Source organism: Salmo salar, chromosome 13, assembly GCF_965601325.2.
Source record: "Salmo salar chromosome 13, fSalSal1, whole genome shotgun sequence".
NCBI classification, from domain to species: Eukaryota; Metazoa; Chordata; class Actinopteri; order Salmoniformes; family Salmonidae; genus Salmo; species Salmo salar.
In genome coordinates, this window is record NC_138303.1 from 103,136,454 (window position 1) to 103,149,028 (window position 12,575).

General features: G+C 41.9%; 1 protein-coding gene across 9 annotated transcripts in view; it reads right to left on the minus strand.

Annotated features, from left to right (window-relative positions):
• Window positions 1-12,292, minus strand: part of strbp.2 (spermatid perinuclear RNA binding protein) — a 189,584-nt gene extending 177,292 nt beyond the window's left edge. For 3 of the 9 annotated variants that reach the window (XM_045692190.2, XM_045692185.2, XM_045692189.2), the window contains exon 1: window positions 10,992-11,169. The gene's annotated coding sequence lies outside the window, so the exon portion shown is untranslated. Of the gene's footprint in view, window positions 1-10,991; window positions 11,171-12,100 lie in introns of those variants that run through there. The other 6 variants (XM_045692186.2, XM_045692188.2, XM_082959635.1 and 3 more) reach the window with 4 other exon arrangements.
• Window positions 12,293-12,575: the final 283 nt, after the last annotated feature.

The following is a 12,575-nucleotide window of genomic DNA, read 5'->3' on the forward strand; positions in this document are numbered from 1 at the left end:
AGAACTCATATGGCAGGCCAAAACCTGAGAAGATTCTAAACAGGAAGTGCCCTCTCTGACCATTTCTTGGCCTTCTAGGGCATCTTTATCGAAAACAGAGGATCTCTGCTGTAACGTGACATTTTCTAAGGCTCCCATAGGCTCTCAGAAGGCGCCAGAACGGGGAATGATGACTCTGCTGTCCCTGGGCGGAAAACAGTAGGGGATTTGGATAGTGGTCGATCTGAGAACAATGAAACGGGCGTGCACGTGAAGAGTCCATTTTACGTTTTCAGTCTTTGAACGAAAACGACGTCTCCCGGTCGGAATATTATCGCTATTTTACGAGAAAAATCGCATAAAAATGTATTTTAAACAGCGTTTGACATGCTTCGAAGTACGGTAATGGAATATTTTGAAATATTTTGTCACGATATGCGCCGGCGCGTCACCCTTTGGATAGTGTCTTGAACGCAAGAACAAAACGCCGCTATTTGGATATAACTTTGGATTATTTGGAACAAAAACAACATTGGTGTGGAAGTAGAAGTCCTGGGAGTGCATTCTGACGAAGAACAGCAAAGGTAATCCAATTTTTCTTATAGTAAATCTGAGTTTGGTGAGTGCCAAACTTGGTGGGTGTCAAAATAGCTAGGCTGTGATGGCCGGGCTATCTACTCAGAATATTGCAAAATGTGCTTTCCCCGAAAAGCTATTTTAAAATCTGACATAGCGATTGCATGAAAGAGTTCTGTATCTATAATTTTTAAAATAATTGTTATGTTTTTTGTGAACATTTATCGTGAGTAATTTAGTAAATTCACCGGAAGTTTCGATGGGTATGCTAGTTCTGAACGTCACATGCTAATGTAAAAAGCTGTTTTTTGATATAAATATGAACTTGATTGAACAAAACATGCATGTATTGTATAACATAATGTCCTAGGAGTGTCATCTGATGAAGATCATCAAAGGTTAGTGCTGCATTTAGCTGTGGGTTTGGTTTTTGTGACATTATATGCTAGCTTGAAAAATGGGTGTGTGATTATTTCTGGCTGGGTACTCTCCTGACATAATCTAATGTTTTGCTTTCGTTGTAAAGCCTTTTTGAAATCGGACAATGTGGTTAGATAAAGGAGAGTCTTGTCTTTAAAATGGTGTAAAATAGTCATTTGTTTGAAAAATTGAAGTTTTGGGATTTTTGAGGAATTTGTAATTCGCGCCACGCCCTATCATTGGATATTGGAGCGGTGTTCCGCTAGCGGAACATCTAGATGTAAGAGGTTAATAATGGAACACTAGTCACCTTAATAATGTTTACATACTGCTTTGTTCATCTCATATGAATATACTGTATTCTATTCTACTGTATTTTAGTCAATGCCACTCCGACATTGCTCAATCTAATATTGATATATTTCTTAACTTGTGTGTATCGATGTGAATTGTTATATACTACTGCACTGTTGGGGCTAGGAACACAAGCCTTTCGCTCCACCCGCCATAACATCTGCTAAAAATGTGTATGTCACCAATAACATTTGATTTAATATAATTGTGTGAAACCTGAACATTTTACTTACGTTTCATCAAAGCTGCCTAGCCTAAATCCATTTCTATAAATGTGGCGGAAATTATTTTATAAAAAGACTTCCATATGCCATTGAAATAAGTAGCCTATTTCTCTCCTGTTGTATTGGTTTTCAAATCAACTTTATTTCATTGTTCCGTAGCCAAAGGCACAATCCTAGTCATATTAGCAGCCCATGCTAGTTGTTGCATCTTTAGATCTCCCATCTTTCTAAATTTCAAACGATATTTTCATCCGTCACATGAACCAGCTCGCATGTGCGGTATAAGAGAAAAAAACGTTATAAAGCAATAGCTAAACTATGATATCGTCACATTAGCAATGCGCACAAGGCAGTAGGCTACGCGCAAACGTTCGTTCCATAATGCAATTTGCGGGAAAACACTGTTGTCAAAAGGGCACTGCACATGCGAGCTGTTTCATGTGACAGAGATGAAAATATCAGTTATAAATTTAGGAGAGGAGATATAATAGGCTACTTTGAAGCAAGATAAGACATGCCTCATAATATGTATTAAAAAGTTCAGGTTTCAAACAATTACGTTTATGTTTTCAAAATGAATACGGCCTCCAGTTCATTGCAAAGTGGTGTGTGACGTGCTGATGAAGCCTGTTTTCAGTTGTCGTTTGATGGGAACTCAGAACACTGAATTATGCAAATGAACCTATAGACCAATAAGCATGACCAGTCAAATATATTTACATCGACTGGTATTTACATCAAAGAACAGGCAAAAATGCATGATTTCACAATAGGATTTTTTTTGTTCTTTCTTTTTACTTATTGGCTTTTTGGGGGGGGGCCAAAAGCCGGCAATTACCAGTTAATGGGGTCCGGTAAATTTCTCACAATGTCCTGTAAATTAAAATGCTGCTGGTCAAATGTCTGGCGCCACATTTTCCTAACAGAAACCCTGACACACACACACACACACACACACACACAACCTCAGGGAGGATACTGGCCTTCAGCTCTTAAAAGAGCTGTTTAGAATCTTCCTGCTCTTAGCAATAAAAAGGGCCAGCCTGGCTAAAACCTGCTGACTCGGTGATGCTATCTCTCTTAACCTCACAAATAGACACACACACACACACACACACACACACACACACACACACACACACACACACACACACACACACACACACACACACACACACACACACACCTATTCTCCACCCTTCACTTCACTCTTCTCCATCTGACTGCATCCATACACGAGAAAAAAACGTTTGTGTCATGCAAAAAAAATACAACAAACAATATAACGTCTGATCTTCCCGACTGGCCAGAGAACAATGGCTGCGATGCTTTTCAGTTTCAGACAGTTTCTGCTGACCAATCTCAGGAGAGAAAGAAGAAGCAGACAGACCTTAACTACCCTGGCCTGGAGACTGACAGAGAGAAAAAGCTCATATTCACTCCCGCCGTTCACATTTCCTTTCACCTCTGCATGGAATGCAGGAATAGTTCCAATCAGTAGGAAGGAGAAGAGATGGAGCAAGAGTGAGAGATGCAGAGAGAGAGGGAAGGAAAAGGGAGAAAGAGAAGAGAGGGGGGAGAGAGAGAAGCGAGGGAGAGAGAGATGCAGAGAGAGAGGGAAGGAAAAGGGAGAAAGAGAAGAGAGGGGGGGAGAGAGAGAAGAGAGGGAGAGAGAGATGCCGAGAGAGAAGGAAGGAAAAGGGAGAAAGAGAAGAGGGGGGAGAGAGAGAAGAGAGGGAGAGAGAGATGCAGAGAGAGGGAAGGAAAAGGGAGAAAGAGAAGAAAGGGGGGAGAGAGAGAAGAGAGAGAGAGAGATGTCGAGAGAGAGGGAAGGAAAAGGGAGAAAGAGAAGAGAGGGGGGAGAGAGAGAAGAGAGGGAGAGAGAGATGCAGAGAGAGAAAGAAAGGAGAGAGATAGTAAGGAGAGAGAGAGAGAAAGAAAGATATGCAGAGAAAGAGGGAGAGAGAGAGATGGGTGAGAGATAGTAGAGAGGAGAAGGGAGAGAGCGAGAAGAGAGTGAGGGTAGAAGAGATCTGCAAGCACAGCAGCAAAATTTGTGGGTCGTTGTCTTGAGAAAAGGGCAGCAAGTGGAGCACAGACAACATTGTAAATACAACACATTAGTGATGCACTGATGACATTTTTGGCCGATACCGATATCCGATATTTTCCTTGCCAAAAAAACCTGATACCGATAACCACTATTTAACATTTTAGCAGTCTTTTAAGCATTCTAGTACAGTTCAATAGTTAACACACACACATGGACGCAGCAGTCTAAGGCACTGCATCTCAGTGCAAGAGGCGTCACTACAGTCCCTGGTTCGAATCCAGGCTGAATCACATCCGGCCATGATTGGGAGTCCCATAGGACAGCGCACAATTGGCCCAGTGTCGTCCGGGCCATCAATGTAAATAAGAATTTGTTCCTAACGGGCTTGCCTCGTTAAATAAAAGTTATATATATATATATATATATATATATATATATACTGCTCAAAAGAATAAAGGGAACACTTAAACAACACATCCTAGATCTGAATGAAAGAAATCATCTTATTAAATACTTTTTTCTTTACATAGTTGAATGTGCTGACAACAAAATCACACAAAAATAATCAATGGAAATCCAAATTATCAACCCATGGAGGTCTGGATTTGGAGTCACACTCAAAATTAAAGTGGAAAACCACACTACAGGCTGATCAAACTTTGATGTAATGTCCTTAAAACAAGTCAAAATGAGGCTCAGTAGTGTGTGTGGCCTCCACGTGCCTGTATGACCTCCCTACAATGCCTGGGCATGCTCCTGATGAGGTGGCGGATGGTCTCCTGAGGGATCTCCTCCCAGACCTGGAATAAAGCATCCGCCAACTCCTGGACAGTCTGTGGTGCAACGTGGCGTTGGTGGATGGAGCGAGACATGATGTCCCCGATGTGCTCAATTGGATTCAGGTCTGGGGAACGGGCGGGCCAGTCCATAGCATCAATGCCTTCCTCTTGCAGGAACTGCTGACACACTCCAGCCACATGAGGTCTAGCATTGTCTTGCATTAGGAGGAACCCAGGGCCAACCGCACCAGCATATGGTCTCACAAGGGGTCTGAGGATCTCATCACGGTACCTAATGGCAGTCAGGCTACCTCTGGCGAGCACATGGAGGGCTGTGCGGCCCCCCAAAGAAATATCCCCACACCATGACTGACCCACCGCCAAACCGTTCATGCTGGAGGATGTTGCAGGCAGCAGAACGTTCTCCACGGCGTCTCCAGACTCTGTCACGTCTGTCACGTGCTCAGTGTGAACCTGCTTTCATCTGTGAAGAGCACATGGCGCCAGTGGCAAATTTGCCAATCTTGGTGTTCTCTGGCAAATGCCAAACGTCCTGCACGGTGTTGGGCTGTAAGCACAACCCCCACCTGTGGACGTCGGGCCCTCATACCACCCTCAAGGAGTCTGTTTCTGACCGTTTGAGCAGACACATGCACATTTGTGGCCTGCTGGAGGTCATTTTGCAGGGCTCTGGCAGTGCTTCTCCTGCTCCTCCTTGCACAAAGGCGGAGGTAGCGGTCCTGCTGCTGGGTTGTTGCCCTCCTACGGCCTCCTCCACGTCTCCTGATGTACTGGCCTGTCTCCTGGTAGCGCCTCCATGCTCTGAACACTACGCTGACAGACACAGCAAACCTTCTTGCCACAGCTCGCATTGATGTGCCATCCTGGATGAGCTGCACTACCTGAGCCACTTGTGTGGGTTGTAGACTCCGTCTCATGCTACCACATTGAGCGAAAGCACCGCCAGCATTCAAAAGTGAGCAAAACATCAGCCAGGAAGCATAGGAACTGAGAAGTGGTCTGTGGTCCCCACCTGCAGAACCACTCCTTTATTGGGGGTCTCTTGCTAATTGCCTATAATTTCCACCTGTTGTCTATTCCATTTGCACAACAGCATGTGAAATTTATTGTCAATCAGTGTTGCTTCCTAAGTGGACAGTTTGATTTCACAGAAGTGTGATTGACTTGGAGTTACATTGTGTTGTTTAAGTGTTCCCTTTATTTTTTTGATCTGTATATATATATATACACATACACACACCCAACACACACACACACACACACACACACCATACTGCCCAAAAAAGTATTTTGTTGGCATTTACGTATGTCCCCATTACCATTAAAACATCATCAAAACCTATTTCTTTCAAAACCCACTTGCTAGCTGTGCTGTTTGGTTGTTCAGTCGTTTCATTCTCAACCAGGACTTCTATGGAACGCCGTCTGGGTCTTTGTGTGTCAAAAAAGATACACGTCAAATAACACTAGTTGACATGTCAAATAACATGACATAATCTGTTTCAGTAGCTATAGTTAGCTAACTATATAGCTCGGTGTCATCATCTAAAATAACCCTAATTTACAAGACAGTTCTTATTTCATTAATGGTGGTCTGAGCCAACTATGTGAAGCTAGCCACAATAAGGATTAGCCACAATTGTGGACTTTGCAGTAAGCCTTCAAAATAAAAGTATGGAATAATTCTACTGTTTGTATTAATTTGCATCACTGTCAATGACATTCTTTTATTTTGAAGGAAAACCACAAATTCCACTATTGTGCCTAATTCTTATTGTGGCTAGCGTCACAAAACATAACCCTCTCCGGTCGAGCCTCAGTCGCCAGATGAAGCAAGCTGGCTGCTTATAACATTAGCTTTGGGCAACAGGGTTAAGTAGCTATTTATTTTCTTGAACTGAAGTTCAATTTCAATAGGAGAACAACAAGTGGCAAACTAGCTAATACTTACTCACAAGGATTCCTAAATCATTGCTAAGAATATTGAAAATGACTGCAGTTTCTACTGGTCATTGTTTTCAGGCTGGTTCTATTGGTACTAGCTAGATACCAAGTTAAAGCTAACTACCCCAGAAGTTGCAGTCGAACAAATGATGCTTTATTACCTACGCGGTATTGTAAACACATCGTTTGTGTCCGGGGTTTGCTTGTTTGCAGAATTTTATGTACAGCTTTGACAGTGCTACTGTATCTTTTTGGACACACAAAGACCCAAACGGCGTTCCATAGTATGAATGTTGTGAAGCTGATAGCAGTGACGCCATTACTGTGTAACTCCGGTAGGGCAACATCTGAAAAATAGCGCACTTGGTAGTGTGTATGGTGCTCAACCAGTCAGCGAAAGCCAACATCACCCACGACAGAGAACGGTTGATTGTCAAGGGCTATGAATTCCATTATCTTGGCTTTAATGGATTTCGCCTTTGAGTTGTCTCGCTGAAATTGTCTTACTCATTCAAATGACTGCTCGACTTGATGACTGCTCGATCCACACAGCAGACATTGTGGGCTAGGTTAGGAATGCTGTGTTGCACGTATAGCGCAAAATTTGAAGTGCCGTTATTACGTCATATACCTACGTTATATAGGTATACACGTTAGCTTTGACATCGGTTTTTAATAAATCGGCATTAAACTAGACATCGGCCAATACCGATATGTTCACCGATATATCGTGCATATCCTACACCTATATTTATCTGTTTATTTATTTTCCCCATTTATACTTCAACTATTTGCACACTGAATACATAACCAATAATATAACATTTGAAATGTCTATATTCTTTTAAAACTTTTGTGAGTGTAATGTTTACTGATTGTTTATTTTCCTTGTTTATTTCCCTTTTGTTTATTGTCTATTCCATTTGCTTTGGCAATGTAAAAAAATGTCCCATGCCAATAAAGCCTTTTGAATTGAATTGAACTGCCGTAGGCAGACCTGGCTCTCAAGAGAAGACAGGCTATGTGCACACTGCCCACAAAATGAGTGGACCCACATACCCAATTTTGATAAACTCCCATATCTACTGGGTGAAATACCACAGTGTGCCATCACAACAGCAAGATTTGTGACCTGTTGCCACAAGAAAAGGTCAACCAGTGAAGAACAAACACCATCGTAAATACAAGCCATATTTATGCTTATTTACTATCCCTTTTGTCCTTTAACCATTTGCAAATTATATGACATTTGAAATGTCTTTATTCTTTTGGAACGTTTGTAAGTGTAATGTTTACTGTTGCATTTTTTATTGTTTATTTCACTTTTGTTTATTATCTATTTCACTTGCTTTGGTAATGTAAACATATGTTTCCCAAGCCAATAAAGCCCTTAAAAAGAAATTCAAAATGTAATTGAGAGAAAGAGAAAAGAGACCCACATACATCTCAGTCACATCGAGAGTGACTGAGGAAAATGATCCCTTTTCATCTATTAGGCAAAGCTGCATCCAGAACACATACAGTATGCATACAAACAAAGACAAGGCTGAGTTCTTCATAGTAAAAACTGGTTTTAAAGTCTAAATATGTGTGTGTGTGTCATAAATCACACTGACTCCATCATCTAGTCCATGGTCAACGGAAATTCTATTAATGGAAGATTAGCCAATTCCAAGTCATCCAATCACCTTTCTGTATCCACGGCAGTGAAAACTGAAACTGTATGGTGCTGTATAGGAGAGGAGCGCTGCTGTATTCTCCTTTTAATAATGACAACTGAAACTGTATAGGAGAGGAGCGCTGCTGTATTCTCCTTTTAATAATGACAACTGAAACTGTATGGTGCTGTATAGGAGAGGAGCGCTGCTGTATTCTCCTTTTAATAATGACAACTGAAACTGTATAGGAGAGGAGCGCTGCTGTATTCTCCTTTTAATAATGACAACTGAAACTGTATAGGAGAGGAGCGCTGCTGTATTCTCCTTTTAATAATGACAACTGAAACTGTATAGGAGAGGAGCGCTGCTGTATTCTCCTTTTAATAATGACAACTGAAACTGTATAGGAGAGGAGCGCTGCTGTATTCTCCTTTTAATAATGCCAACTGAAACTGTATAGGAGAGGAGCGCTGCTGTATTCTCCTTTTAATAATGACAACTGAAACTGTATGGTGCTGTATAGGAGAGGAGCGCTGCTGTATTCTCCTTTTAATAATGACAACTGAAACTGTATGGTGCTGTATAGGAGAGGAGCGCTGCTGTATTCTCCTTTTAATAATGACAACTGAAACTGTATAGGAGAGGAGCGCTGCTGTATTCTCCTTTTAATAATGACAACTGAAACTGTATAGGAGAGGAGCGCTGCTGTATTCTCCTTTTAATAATGACAACTGAAACTGTATGGTGCTGTATAGGAGAGGAGCGCTGCTGTATTCTCCTTTTAATAATGACAACTGAAACTGTATGGTGCTGTATAGGAGAGGAGCGCTGCTGTATTCTCCTTTTAATAATGACAACTGAAACTGTATAGGAGAGGAGCGCTGCTGTATTCTCCTTTTAATAATGAAAACTGAAACTGTATGGTGCTGTATAGGAGAGGAGCGCTGCTGTATTCTCCTTTTAATAATGACAACTGAAACTGTATGGTGCTGTATAGGAGAGGAGCGCTGCTGTATTCTCCTTTTAATAATGACAACTGAAACTGTATAGGAGAGGAGCGCTGCTGTATTCCCCTTTTAATAATGAAAACTGCTGGCCGTTTACTGAGTTCATAGGATGGGTAAACAGTTACACACTGTATATTCTAAATTCTATGTGTGACTTCACATTTTCTCTGACTACGTTTATCAAGAGTCAAGTCCTTAGAGGAGTACAGTTACATTATGTGGTGATTGAACTGGAAAACAGGATGTTCTCATTCTAACTGTGCAGTGAATTCACACATTTTTCTGACCACAGCTTCCTCTTCACCAACAGAAATAACATAAAAACTTGATTGCATTCAAGATAAAGGTATCTTTATGTGTCTGGTCACTGTAATTTTCTCTCGTAAACATAACATTCCCCAGGTGAGAACCACTTGACCAGACATCTCTGCAATATATGAACTAAGCATCATACACATCTCCCACTGGGCGCTCAACAGGAGAAAACAAAGACCATGGAGTCATCAGAGTGGCAGTAAATGTGACAGAGGGTCTTTCTAAAGTGACAAAGCTCTGAACTTTAACCTTTACCCCATGGGAACGCACCATCTCTCACTCTATTCAGATGGCCATACACTGGAGTCCACTCCAGCACCAAAACCTGCTCATTTATGACACTTGAAAAAGCAGGTAGGTTGGAGGAAGCTACATGTAAGCATATTGCCCAATATTTCAAATCTGTTATTCTGTACCTTTACATAACAAATTCAATCAGATTCAATAAACAAAACATTTTGGCACCACACATCTATGCCCACAAACTATTTGCTATTTCTGCCAGCAAAAAGAGCAAGTTCGAGCCATACGCGGAGCATTACGCTAAACTCACACTCGCTAGCACACACACACACACACACACAGCTATGAGGAAGAGATGAGAGGGACAAACCTCAATGAGGAAATAAGCCCCAGTGTTTTTCTCTTTGTTCCCAGACACTCATGTTGGAGAGTTTCACAGAGAACATGACAATAAAGCAACATAATGGTTTGTTTACTTTAGACCTCGACTTGTTTACTCGAGTATTGCTTCCAGACATTAGACAGAGCACAGTCATTACAGCAAAACCAGAAGTAAAATCTACAACCATTTACAAATACATTTCCAAGACACGCCACAAACACGATGCATTTATTTTAACAATTTCTAGTACTAATTTTGATAACGATTAATTTAAAATTGCTACATATTATGAAGCAAATGTTGACTGTTTAGTGTTGATGTGATTTAGCCATAGTAGAATTAGTACTAGGCTAAACAGTCCTCTTAACAGCCTGTTCACTGCGGAAGTACTGGCACCTGCTCCAGCAGCTGATGAACACAGACGAAGTTATAACAGCGTCTATTGACGGCTGCTTTTCTGAGCAAACAAATATTCACATGTATATCAATAGTTACTAGTGTCAAAAAGGTGACAAACGGATTAGTCAGTCCTATAGAAATACTCGTCCAACAGCACAGGTGGTGAAAACATCGAGGTACAGCGACTGAGTATATCGTTTGCTTGATAGTCAAAAAAGTTATTTGTTCGTTATTTACATTTACCATTAGAGTTTATTAAACTAGCAACAATGTACCAATTCACAAAACAGTATATTTTCCTTAGTTGTCTAGAACAATTAGTTACACAGTTGTTACAAAGTTAGCTAGCTACAACAGATACACCGACACACAGGTCCCGGTGATCATGCATGCCACTCCGTCCAGAGTTGGAGCGAGCTCGCTACAGACCGGAGCCCGCTACAGACCAGACCGGAGCCCGCTACAGACGAGACCGGAGCCCGCTACAGACCAGACCGGAGCCCGCTACAGACCAGACCGGAGCCCGCTACAGACCAGACCGGAGCCCGCTACAGACCAGACCGGAGCCCGAAAGCTGTGTGACTACTTTATCCCCGAACAAAAAGGGTTCGATGTAAAATATATGCTGACTACTTACGGTTGAAGTGTTACTGAAGAGGGAAAAGTTATCCAAACATACGTTGGTTGATAACAGGCACAGTTGTGACACTCGCTGCTAGGACCAAAAACCAAGTGCCGACGTTCAGCGAAAGAGCTCGCAGGTTTGACACCAGCACGAACTGCCTGCTACTTTCTTTCTTACACCAAATTCAAAGATGAGCGGTAACTGCGCAGGCGTGGACGGGATCAGTTCATTATGAGCGCTGGGTATACTGGCAGGATGGGTAGACTGGCATGGTGCACGGATATCAAAACATCTCGCTGAGATATATAACAGTTATACCAACTACTATAAATAACATGTCTATGCATTTACTTGTTAAATGTGTAGTAAGAGCTACACTATTCACATTAACACGGCCTTCCCTGTAGCTCAGTTGGTAGAGCATGGTGTTTGCAACACCAGGGTTGTGGGTTCGATTCCCACGGGGGGCCAGCACAGAAAAAAAAAAAAAAAAAAAACATTTATGAAATGTATGCATTCACTACTGTAAGTCGCTCTGGATAAGAGCGTCTGCTAAATGACTCAAATGTAAATGTAACACATAGGATATTGATTAAGACACAAACTTATTACGGGGACTTCAATTACTACCCTGTGGCATTTGTATGGGAACATTCTTTTTGGATAAATAAAACGTTTATTTTGTTCAAGAAATGTCTCATTTCCAGGCTATTTGTGTCTCCATTCAAATTGAGCATTGATTTCTTCCAGCCACACAGTCTAAAAAATAACTCAAGTAGGTTATAGCAGCCTGCCTAGCTGCACCAACAAATAGACTATTCTCACAATAGCAGGGGCGTCAAATGGATACATTACAATTAGCATACTTGAATTCAAATGGTTCTGAGGGGGCTCAGAACCATTCAATAGTTTATGACGCTTGATTGAGGAGTATAGCAAGTCCCACGGTACCGTTGCCTAATAGCCTACAATGCCTGTGCTAGCGATGTCCGTTCTTTGGATCAGGATTCACTATGCCCGCATGTAGCCTAACAAACATCACAGCGACAACAACCAACCGCTGACCAGTCCGACCGAATCCACATAACCGCAGCAGAAATGTGTGACGATAAATCAATTACCGTAATAGCTTGGTTTCAGTCTCCGCCCGGTACCTTTAACCTAGATCCAGTTAAATGTGCGTTCCCCTGCTTGTCCCCATATCACTCAGACAACGGCTTTGTTCACGTGGTAATGTGTGCTTTTCCTAATTGGAGGACCAGGAGTCGCTGAAACTGCCATTGCCCCTTCCTCTCCGCACCTGTTCAGCCTAGCAGGACGATTGACGGATGGAAACAGTAAACTCGGTAATAATACCGTTACCAGCTGAGCCCACTGTATAGGAGCCGCTCTATATGAAGGGCTACAGTGAGTAAGTAGTATGTAACTTGACTTTAGCGCATTGCCTGGTGAAGGAGGAAGCATGGTGAAGGGGGCGAATCGTTTGGGACGCTATAAAAAAAAAAATCTCACTATCCATGTATATTACTGCGACACTATGACAGAGAAGCCTGCTGTGAGGCCAGGACAAAAGGGATGCTACAGCAATGCTTTTTA